This window comes from Stegostoma tigrinum, chromosome 44 (assembly GCF_030684315.1).
Source record: "Stegostoma tigrinum isolate sSteTig4 chromosome 44, sSteTig4.hap1, whole genome shotgun sequence".
In the NCBI taxonomy this organism is placed as follows: domain Eukaryota; kingdom Metazoa; phylum Chordata; class Chondrichthyes; order Orectolobiformes; family Stegostomatidae; genus Stegostoma; species Stegostoma tigrinum.
Window position 1 is genome coordinate 4,131,824 of NC_081397.1, and position 11,569 is coordinate 4,143,392.

An 11,569-nucleotide genomic window follows, 5' to 3' on the forward strand; every position below is an offset into this window, starting at 1 on the left:
GGCTGGAGGGCAGGTCTTATGAGGAAAGGTTGAGGGAGCTAGGAATATAACGAGTGGGCATAATGTTAAGGTGATTGGAGGAAGGAATAGGGGAGATATCGGAGGTAGGTCCTTTACACGGAGAGTGGTGGGTGTGTGGAATGTGCTACCAGCAGTGGGAGTGGAGTCAGATACATTGGGGATATAGAACCGACTCTTGGATAGGCACATGGATGATCGTAAAATGTAGGATAGGCAAGGTACTTTGATCTTACAGTAGGATAATAGGCCAGCACAGAATCAAGGGCTGAAGGGCCTGTAATGTGCTGCACTGTTCTCTGTTCTATGTTCTTGACTCACAACCTGATTTTACTCCTTTCAGTTTCCTGCAAGCTTCTCGGGGCGTGGCACACGATGAAAGCAGTGGGCATTTCTCCTTCCTGATGGCTTTACCTGCTTCCCAAAGTGGAACAGCTAACACAAATGTCAATTTGAAACCCGGCCCAATTCCTTTTATTCCCCACACTGCGAAAACTTTCCTCAGCTTCCCAGGCATAAATTAACTTGCCGTCTCCCCGAACAGCAGCAGTCATTGCGCAGAAAATAAATTGTTGTACTCCGACCAAATCAATGAGAACAGCAACGCGGCTCAGCTTTTCCAAAATGTGCTGAATAACAGAGCCAACAGCAATAACCAACTGGTGGGCTGTATCATTCTCTACACCACCTACAGCCCATGCCTGGATCACTGTTTCAGGAACACAGGGAATTGTGAAATCATTACTCCTTTGCAAAATTCCCCATTTCAGGACATATGGACTGAACCTCACATTCACAAATATTTCGTCTTCAGCAAAATATATGCACCTGGTGAAATTCAGAGACCATATCAGGAAATAAGGGATAAACTGGCTGCAGTGAGGAATTTGGGGTTTCACGTCAGAAGGTGTAATACAGACGACAGGATCAGATGCACTGAATGCTCGGCACCAGAACACTGCATCACCTAGGTGCCAACGATTGATGTAACATATTAATGGATCTGAGTGTTTCTGTAAACAGCTGCTGGGCCTATTTGAACACATCTATCAGATTTTGTATCAGTATCATAATTTGAATTTACCAACATACGCTGATTTCCTTTCTGCTTATCACTCAATGAATCGAGCCAATCAGCAACTCAATAAATTCAAGAGTCCCCCACAGTTAAAACTGATTCCATTCAGAACCTCTCCTTACCATCTAGCAAGGCTTGTGCAAAAGCAATACAATACTGTTCCCACATTCTCCATATCATTCCTATTCTGACCCTGCTGATCACTGCATACAGAGATGCTTGGCATCATTGGCAAGGGTACACAGTAACGTTCAAACCCAGTGCTGGAAATGTATGTGAAATAACGACACTGAGGCTGATGCCCATCTCCAAGTCAACCTTTATTAGCACATGAACTGTCTTTAGCACTGCCTCATTCAAAGGCAGCTACCAGAGTGTCAGCATTTCAGACACTCACCCTTCTTATCTGTCAGCCAGGGCTCCCTAATTTGGGCTGTTAATCAGGCCCAATCAGCGAACTCATATTCCTTGAGGTTCACCTGGCCAACCTGGTCACAACTACAGTACTATGTCCACCAAAAATCAGACACACACAAAAAAGAAACAATTGCATCCCCAGGGTAAAAGAAGGAATGAGGCCAAACTGGGATGGGAAAGGGAGTCCCACATTGTGGGTGGCCCAGAGAGTGGAACAAAATCGAATGGGAGGGTGACCAGTAAAGAATGAGGGAGACTGGTTTAATTGGCTGAATGAAGTACTCCAGTTGTGAAATGGTTTAAGCGTTTCAGTGCACTCCATATTCATTTTCCCCCATTATGATTATTAATATCTGTAATTTCTACCCCATTTCCAAATGTCCTCTCTCCAGTGTTGTGCTGATGGAATTTTTTGAACAGCAGATACATCATTTCTTTGCACAGTTGTATTCACTGAAATGAGTTGCATGCATAACTACACGTGTTTTTTTTCTGCTTCTACGATATACATATAAAGTTACTCCAAATATTCAACAGCAATCTGCTTTTGGATGTGTGGTTTATCTCATTCACATTCCAGTTATTCCTGTCGATGAGTTGTGTTTCTGTTTTGTGAGGAAACAAGAATGAGCTGGAGCAGTAATAGCAATGCCCATTGTGGTGGTTCTACAACGTTGCAGTTGGAAGGTGGGGGCAGGGAGGGGATGGAGTTCACAAGAACTATTACGGAGGGAAAGGGAGAGACAAGTGATGTACGTGGAGCACCAAGTCAGTGAGGAGAATGAAATGCATCCTGAAGGGGAATCTGGCTGCATTCTCAAAGGCACGGGCTAACTGGAAGAGGACACAAAGGATTCACTCACAGGAAGAGAAGATCAGATGAGGCTGACTGTGAAACAGGCAACAATCATTGGGAAGGTACTGACAGGAGGATGAATCAGTCAGGCTCACTTTGAGACTGTTTACAGTCACCATATAGTTCCTTGGAGGTGTGTAGATCTGGTCAGGTTCATACAGAAACATTTCCCTGAGAATAATTCACGCTGGGAAAGAATGAGTGGCTGGCCATCCTGCTCCCACTGCTGCTGGCGATGTCAGGCTGGTCATACTGGCTGGAGGCTTCAACTGCATCATCCACATGAATGGGAGATCCAGAGGGGCTGACAGTGAGCTGGACTCCACATCCAGATTCCTGATGGGAACAGTGCCCAACAGTTTCACTTCAACAATCACTGGTGCTGCCCCATGCATATTCTCCTGACAATACCCATTGTGATGGTTTTCTGTAAATTCACAACATTAAAATGATGACAGTGACTGTTAGAATAACCTTGCCCTATCTGATATGACACAACCTGAGACAGCATTTACAAATTGCATGCTACCCACATTAACAAATTATTCTTTATCATTTGAGTGGTTAACCTATTTGTTTGGGCACAGGCTTCTGCAAACAAGGATTGTGAGCTCTGTTGCATGATGTTTTCATTTGACTCATTTGTAGAATATATCCCAGTTTCTGCACCACCCTCCTCCACCCACTGACCTTCCTTTTAACTTGTGCAATGCCTGTTAGACTCTGAACATTTCTCCATTCTGGTGGAACAGCATAGGCCTGAAATTACATTCAGTTACATTAATTTTTCGCTCAGAATTTGGGATCACTTTCAGATAAAAGTACAAAGATCAGGCAAAGAGTTTGTGTGAGTGCGTGTCTGAAACAATGAACTGATGCTGCTCCGGCAATCCTGTTTTTAAATTGTTGTCATTACCTTTCAGATCAAGGAAGACTGAGCTCAGATTCAATTACCAGTTTCTGAGCCATTTGTTCAATTTTTATTTTAAAGGAGCAGGAGTTAGTTTTCAATTCCAGGGAATTAATGATAATTATCGAGCCTGAGGTAAGCAGTTCAAGTGGCTCAGTGTGCTCTCTATATTACAGCCTTTTCAGTCAGGCAGTTTGATGATTGAACTGAAAGTAAATGACACCATATCAAAGTGAACGCAGGATCAGGGAGATCTGGCAATATTTATGTACATGTTTTCAAAAATATCAGGACAAGTTGAAGACGTTTGTTATGGATCAGATCAAACCCCTTTGAAACAGTTCGTCGAGATAGTATGAACTCCAGTTTTTCTCTTATTTAAAGACAAGTGTAAGGTACTATGATAACAAGGCGATGACCTGGATGAACACAGCAGGCCAAGCAGCGTCAGAGGAGCAGGAAAGCTGACGTTTTGGCCCTCACCCCTTCAGAAATGAGGGAGAGGAAGGAAGTTCTGAAATAAATAGGGGGAGAAGGGGAGGTGGACAGAATATGGATGGAGGAGAAGATAGATGGAGAGGAGACAGACCGGCCAAAGAGGTGGGGATGGAGCCTGTAGGTGCGGAGTGAGGGAGGAGATAGGTCAGTTCAGGGAGGACAGACAGGTCAAGAGGGCGGAATGAGGCTAGTACGTCAGAGATGGGGGTGGGGCTTGAGGGGGGAGGAGGGGATTGCTGGAAGAACATGTTAGGGAGGTGGTGACAAGCTGGGCTAGTTTTGGGATGCAGTAGGGGGAGGGGAGATTTTAAAGCTTGTGAAGTCCACATTGATACACTGGCCCTAAACCCCACCTCTTCTTCTGTTACATTAATGACTATATCGGAGCCTTGTGCTCCCAGGAGGAGCTCAAAAGACCATCCACATCACCAACACCTTCCACCCCAAACTTATATCGTCTGGACTATCGCTGACATCTCTCTCTCCTTCCTGGACCTTTCTGTTTCCTTCTCTGGCAACCACCTGGAAACCGATATCCATTTCAAGCCCATCAACTCCCACCACTATCTAGAATACACCCCCACACCCACCCACCTTCCTGCAAAGATGCCATTCCATATTCAATTCCCTCACCCCCAACACATCGGCTCCCAGCACGAGGCATTCCACTCCCAAACATCTCAGATGTCCTCATTTTTCAAGGACCAAAACTTCACCCCTCAGTGGTCGGGAACACCCTCGACCATGTCTCCCACATTTCCTGCAACTCATCCCTCACCGCAATAACAACCAAAACAGAATCTCACGTACCACCCCACCAAACTTCGCACCCAACGCATCATCCTCCAACACTTTCGCCATCTGCAATCTGACCCCACCACTAAAGACATTTTACTCTCCCCACCTTTATCTGCTTTCCGGACGGACCACTCTCTCCCTGTGACTCCCTTGTCACTCCACTCTACCTTCCAACGCCACCACACCCGGCACTTTTCCCGCAGGAAGCGCTACAACTGCTCTTTCACCTCCCTGCTCACTCCCATCCCAGGCCCCAAGAAGATTTTCCACATCAAGCAGATGTTCACCTGCGCATCTGCTAATGTGGTATACTGTACCCGCTGTTCTCATTGTGGCCTCCTCTACATCAGTGAATCCAAGCAGAAGCTTGGGGACCACTTTGCAGAACACCAATGCTCAGTTCACACTAAACAACTGCACCTCCCAGTTGCGAACCATTTCAACTCCCCCTCCCATTCCTCAGACGACATGTCCTTCCTGGGCCTCCTGCAGTGCCACAACGATGCCACGCAAAGGTTGCAGGAATAGCAACTCATATTCCGCTTGGAAAACCTGCAGCCCAATGGTGTCAATGTGGAATTTACAAGCTTCAAAATCTCCCCTCCCGCTACTGCATGCCAAAACCAGCCCAGCTTGTCCCCGCCTCCATAACCTATCCTTCCTCCCACCTATCCCCTCCTCTCAACTCAAGCCCCACCACAATCTGCGACCTACTAGGCTCATCTTGCCCCCTTGACCTGTCCATCCTCCTCGGAATGACTTTTCTCTTCCCTAACGTCCCATCTATACTCATCTTTAACGGCTCCACCCTTGCCTCTTTGACTGGTCTGTCTCCTCTCCATCTATCTTCTCCTTTATCCATCTTCTATCCATTTCCCACTCTCTCTTTATTTATTTCACAATCCCCTTCCCATCCCTCATTTCTGAAGAAGGGTCCAGGCCCCAAACATTAGCTTTCCTGCTCCTCTGATGATGCTTCGGCTGCTGTGTTCATTCAGCTCTACACCTTGTTATCTCTGTTTAAGTAATGTCATTTGAAGCCTTTTGAGAATTGATGTATTTTAGTCAGACTTGTTTTCACTCTCATTTACCCCAAGGTAGGGAGGATGATGCACATGGGAAGATGGCTTTTATTATTAGTCGTCAGTCATCTCACCTCCAGCACACCCCTGCAGGTGCTGCTCAGGATACGTATTTTTAATCAACATGTTCAGAGACGTTATGACACACCCCTGCACCGCGTGGGACTTGAATACAAGTCTTGTCCATCAGAGGTAGAGGCACTACTACTGTATCACAAGAGCCCAAGTTTCCCCCAGTCATGGCCTCGGCCCCACCATCTTTATCTGCTTCGTCAATGACTCTCCTTCCACAATAAGGTCAGAAGTGGAAATGTTCACTGATGATAACTCAATATTCAGCATCAGTCACAAATTCTCAGCTACTAGAACGGTCCATGTCAAATGGAACAAGGCCTGGGCAATATCCAAGACACTGCTGAACAGTGTAAAGTCACATTTGTGCCAGGCAGATGCCAGACGGTGACCATCTCTAATAAGCTGGAATCTAACTACTGTCCTTTGATATTTGTTATGTTCACTGAATCTTCGACTGCCAACTTCCTAGGGTTACTATTGACTAGAAACTGAACTGTACTTGTCATATAAATACAGTGGCGACAAGAATGGGTCAGAAGTTAGGAATCCTGAGTCATGTAACTCACCTCCTGACTACCCAATGCCTGTCCACTATCTGCAAGCCACAAGTCAGGAGAGTGATGGAGTACTTACCACTTGCCTGGATGGGTGCAACGTCAACAACGCTGAAGACGTTTGACACGATCCAGGACAAAGCAGCTGCTTGATTGGCACCACATACAGAAACATCCACTCCCTCCATTGCCAATGCTCAGTCGCAGCAGTGTGTACTATCTACAGCACCCATTGTAGAAATTCACCACAGCTCCAATCCATGAGAGCGCCATCCTCCATGTAAGTTAACCTCCAGGCCACTCACCATTCTGAATTGGAAACATATCACTGTTCCTTCAGTGCCATTGAGTCAATATCCTGGACTGCCTCCCCCCGGCAGCTGTGTGGGTCAACCTCCAGCAGATGAACTGCAGTAGTTCAAGGTGGCAGCTCGCCAGCACTTCCCTGAGTACAACTAGGGATGAGCCCAGCCAGTCACACCCACCTGTCTCAAATGTACAAAAAGAGACAAAATGTCAGAATATCTCCTGCACTTCCTCTGGGAATGTTTGACATTCTCCTGATTTAGAGCTATTTCAGGATATCGTCTTGATTCCTCCCCCATGAAGAGGAAGGAAAATGTTCTTTCACGTCATCCTGAAGTGTTGACCAAATCAGTGTGGGGCTGGAGTGTCATGTCGGCCAGACCAGGTGAGGATGGCAATGTCCTTCCTTAAAGGACATGAGTGAACCTGCTCAGTTGTTCTGCTTCTCAATGATTGTTTCATCGGCTCCACAACTGGGACAAGCTTTTTCCTTCACGGCATTGACAAAATGATATTCAATTGCAGCAGATGACCTGCTAAGATTCAAACCCCTGTCACCAGAGCATAGAGCTGGCTCCTTTGTAATTCTAGGCCAGTCTGTCCACAGATGGTGCCAGACCAGCTGAGCTTCACCTTCTGTTTAATTCAGATCTCCATCATAGCCACTATTTTGTTTTTCTTCGTCTTTGTTTATGCTGATGTCTTTAAATGCTTTATTCAGACGGGACACAGTTCCGTATGAATGATATTTTATTGTTTCCCACGATGAACGGAAGGAAGAGATTTACTTAATATATCTGCCATTTCCCTGTTCTCTGATGTTCAGTTCAGGAGGGAGCCTGTGGATTGAAGGCTCCCTATGTCTTGACCCCGCTCCCTATTTACAGGCGCGCTCCTCGAATTCCAGCGGAGCCACGTGATAGCCGCTCGTTGTCGGGGCTCGTCCGCGCGCACATTCGATCGCCCTGCCGATCGCCGTCAACCGCCGGGGACAGTGTTTGCGCCCATCAAAACTACAATTCCCATCAGGCGACACAGACACAGCGTCCGCCATTCGCCAAGCCGCTGCCGCACACTACGCAGGTGCGTGAACCCTAATGCAGTATGGGTACTGTAGTCCAAACAGTGTGCACTGCCGGAAGTGAGCGGCTCGGGAAAGTTGTGTGGAGAGACAAACAACTAATGTCGAGATAATAAAGTGTGGAGCTGGATGAACACAGCCGGCCAAGCAGCATCTCAGGAGCACAAGAGCTGACGTTTCGAGATGAAGGATGAAGGGTCGAGGCCCGAAACGTCAGCTTTTATGCTCCTGAGATGCTGCTTGGCCTGCTGTGATCATCCAGCTCCACACTTTATTATCTTGGATTCTCCAGCATCTGCAGTTCCCGGTTATCTCTCCACCTCCCACCTGACCCTCTGACAATGAGGCACATTCTCAGGACTGAATCTCTGACAATAAGGCACTCCCTCAGTACTAAATTGTGTGATAGAGCTGCAATACCTCAGTACTGTCCCTCTAATCGTGTCGCACGCCAACAAGAGCGGCACAGTAGCTCAGGGCTTAGCAAAGCTGCCTCAGCGCCAGAGACACAGATTTGATTCCTCCCTCGGGAGACTGTCTGCGTGGAGTTTGCACGTTGTCCACGTGTCTGCGTGGCTTTCCTCCCACAGTCGAAAGATATGCAGACTTTGGCCTTGCTAAATTGCCCAGAGTGTTCAGGGATGTGTAGATTGGGTGGGTTGGAGGAGGGTCAGTATGGATTTGTTGGGTTGAAGGGCATGTTTCCATACTGTGGATTCTGTAAAAATAAAAAAAGATTCTGACCCAACCACAATGAAGTGTTGATGCTCTGTGACTAATGTGCTCTGTTACCAATATGGCACTCCTTCAAATCTGACCCTATTAATGTGAGGTGTCAGCTCAGTCATGACCCTCTGACAATAATTCACTCCCTCAGTACTAACCATGGGTCAATGATGCACTCCCTCAATACTGCCCTTGTTTGTTTTACCAAAATTTAATACCTTGCATTTATGATCCTGGACTCTTTCATATTATAGCACTGGACAGGTATCAGTGTGGTATTGCTTGCCAATGGGGACCAAGCGATCTGTGGGGCATTACCGTTGATGTGACACAGTCATTTTGCCCCTGATATGTCTGACAAACATTACAGAAAACATGTCTCAGCGCTGTGTAAGCTGTTTTTTTACTTTGTCAGCGGCCAGTGTAGAACTTACCTTCATAAAACTTTTGTAAGAAAATAAATTTCAAAAGCTGGACAGTTAAAGAATGACGAGAAGCTTAAAGGTAAATATTCTAAATGTTCAGTTTGTGAGCTGATAATGTGCCCCCTGAGAAATAACCCAGAGTCAGAGATTTGCAGAAAGAACATAAGCTCAAAGCCCAGACATCAAGAACAGGCAAAGACCTTGAAGTAAAGATGGTGAAGGCAAGTATTAGGATACAGAAAGACAATTGTGGATGAATTTATTCAGGCTCTTTATCAAACTGTTTGAGGTTTAATTTGCGGATTAAGATTGGATGGTGTCAGATGCTTTGAGCTGCAGAACTCTTGGCCAAGGTCACTCTAGCAATGGTACAGTGCGAGCATGGACCTCACGGCATACCCAGGCAGCAATGGCACTGGACATTAAGAAGGTTAGAAATGTATGATAGCAGCATGCTTCTGAGGCTGATTTGATGCAGATTCTGTCAATTTGGATCCAGCTGTCAATTTGGCTAACTCCTTCTACTGAACGCTCCTGGGTCTATTATTTATCCAGGCTCCAACCAACCTGTTGTTATTTAATGGGCCAGGCATTGCTTGCTTCACTTGTACAGATTTTGTCAAGTCCTGCTGAAGTTTCTGGGTGGAGTTTTTCTGACACCTCAGAATTGATCACCTGACAATATTGTACTCCCCTCTCACTTATGACCTCGACTGAGCTGCAATACCGCAGGGTTAACCTCCTAATCATGCAGCAATGATGGATTCTAAGCCTCTAAAATGAGACGCTGACTCAGTATTGTCCCTCTGTTACTGTTGCACTCACTCACAACAGCTGTCCACCAATGCGACCCTGCCTCAGAACTGACACTGTGAGAATGAGGCACTCCCTCAGCACTGCATCTCTTGTCATGACATTAAATTGAGACACTCCTTGTGTACTGACGCTCTGAGCAATCAGGCATTACCTCAGGACTGGACCTCTGACAATGAGGCACTCCCGTAGGACTGACCTCTGATAGACCTGTAACACCTCAGTCCTGATGCTCTGACAGTGCTTTAATACCTCAATGCTGAGCACCTGACAATGAGGAACTCCATCAGAACTGACCATCTGATCGAACTGCCATACTTCAGTACTGTCCCTGTAATCGAATGGCACTCCCTCAATTCTGACCCTATCACCATGAGGCTCTGCCTCAGTACGGGGTGTCTGAAAATGGTGCAATTGCTCAGTACAGACCCTGTGACAATGAGGTCCTCCCTCATTCTGGCCATCTCACAGTGCTACAACGTGTCATTACTGATTGTGTAATGTGTGGGTCTCTCTCAGTTCTAGCCCATTTTTAATGAGGCATTGCCTCAGTTTTGACCCTATGGCAATAAAACAGTCCCACAGTTCTGATACTCTGACAGTGATTCAATACCTCATACTGACCCACTGCTTCTGAGTGCCTCCCTCCACACTGAATTGTCAGTGCAAATCTACTTCAGTACTGGCCCTCAATTTGAGTGACTCCCTTAATTCTGTCCCCCTTAAATGGCAGCACTCCCTCAGCATTGACCCTTTGACAATAATGCACTCCCACATTTCTGACCCTGTGACAATAATGCACTTCCTCAGTGCTGACCCCATGACAGAACTGTAACACCTCACAACTGAACTGATAATTGTTTAGCACCCTCTCAGTTCTGATCCCACTACAACGAGGCACTGGCTCAGTATTGACCGCCTCTGACAAATGCACTCCATCAGAACTAAACCTCTGACAAAGAAGGACTGCCTCAGGACATCCCTGTGATTGAGTCAATCCCTTAGCCCTGCGTCTCTGATCATGTGGCTCTGTCTCAGTTCTGTCACCATTACATTGAGACTTACCCTCCGTAATGACCTTCTAACAATGAGGCACTTCCTCAAGACTGACCATCCAGCATTGAGTCACTGCCTCAGCACTGACCACTTGGCAACGAGGCACTGGTTAAGAATTGACCTGCTCACAGAGCTGCAATACCGCAGTGCTGACCCTCTAATCAAGGAACACTACCTGAATTCTGACACCTGCGTAATGAAGCACTGCCTCAGCATTCACCCTCTGACAAATTCCTGAGAACCCCCTGTAAATACTGACAGTCTCCCAGGACCCTCTATGCATGCTGACACACTCCCCTGGACCCACTATAAATACTGACACACTCCATAGGGACTTCCTGTAAATACCCAGAGACACACAGGGAAGCCCTGTAAATTCTGACAAGCGCTGTGGGACCCCCTGTAAATACTGCAAAGCCCCTGAGACCCCCTGTAAATTCTGACACACTCAGTGGGACCCCCTGTAAATACTGACACAGTTCCTGAGAAGTCCTGTAAATCCTGACACAGTCCCAGAGAACCCTGAAAATACTACCACACTCCCCGGGATCCTCTGTAAATATTGACACATTTCCCAGGGCCCCCTTTAAATACTGAACATATAGACACACTGTCTGCAACCCACAGGGGTTCAAGGAGTGTTTCAGTATTTGCGAGTGTTCAGTGATGTGTATCAGTATTTCCAGGGGTTCCCAGTGAGAGTGTCAGTATTTACAGGGGGCTCTGGGGAATTTGTAAGTACTTACAGGTTCTCCCAGGAGTGTGTCAGTATCTGCAGGGGTTCACAGCACGTGTATTAGTATTTACAGCTGGTCTCAGCAGTTTGTCAGTATTTACAGGGGACTATGGGAGACCATCAGTATTTACAGGGGGTCC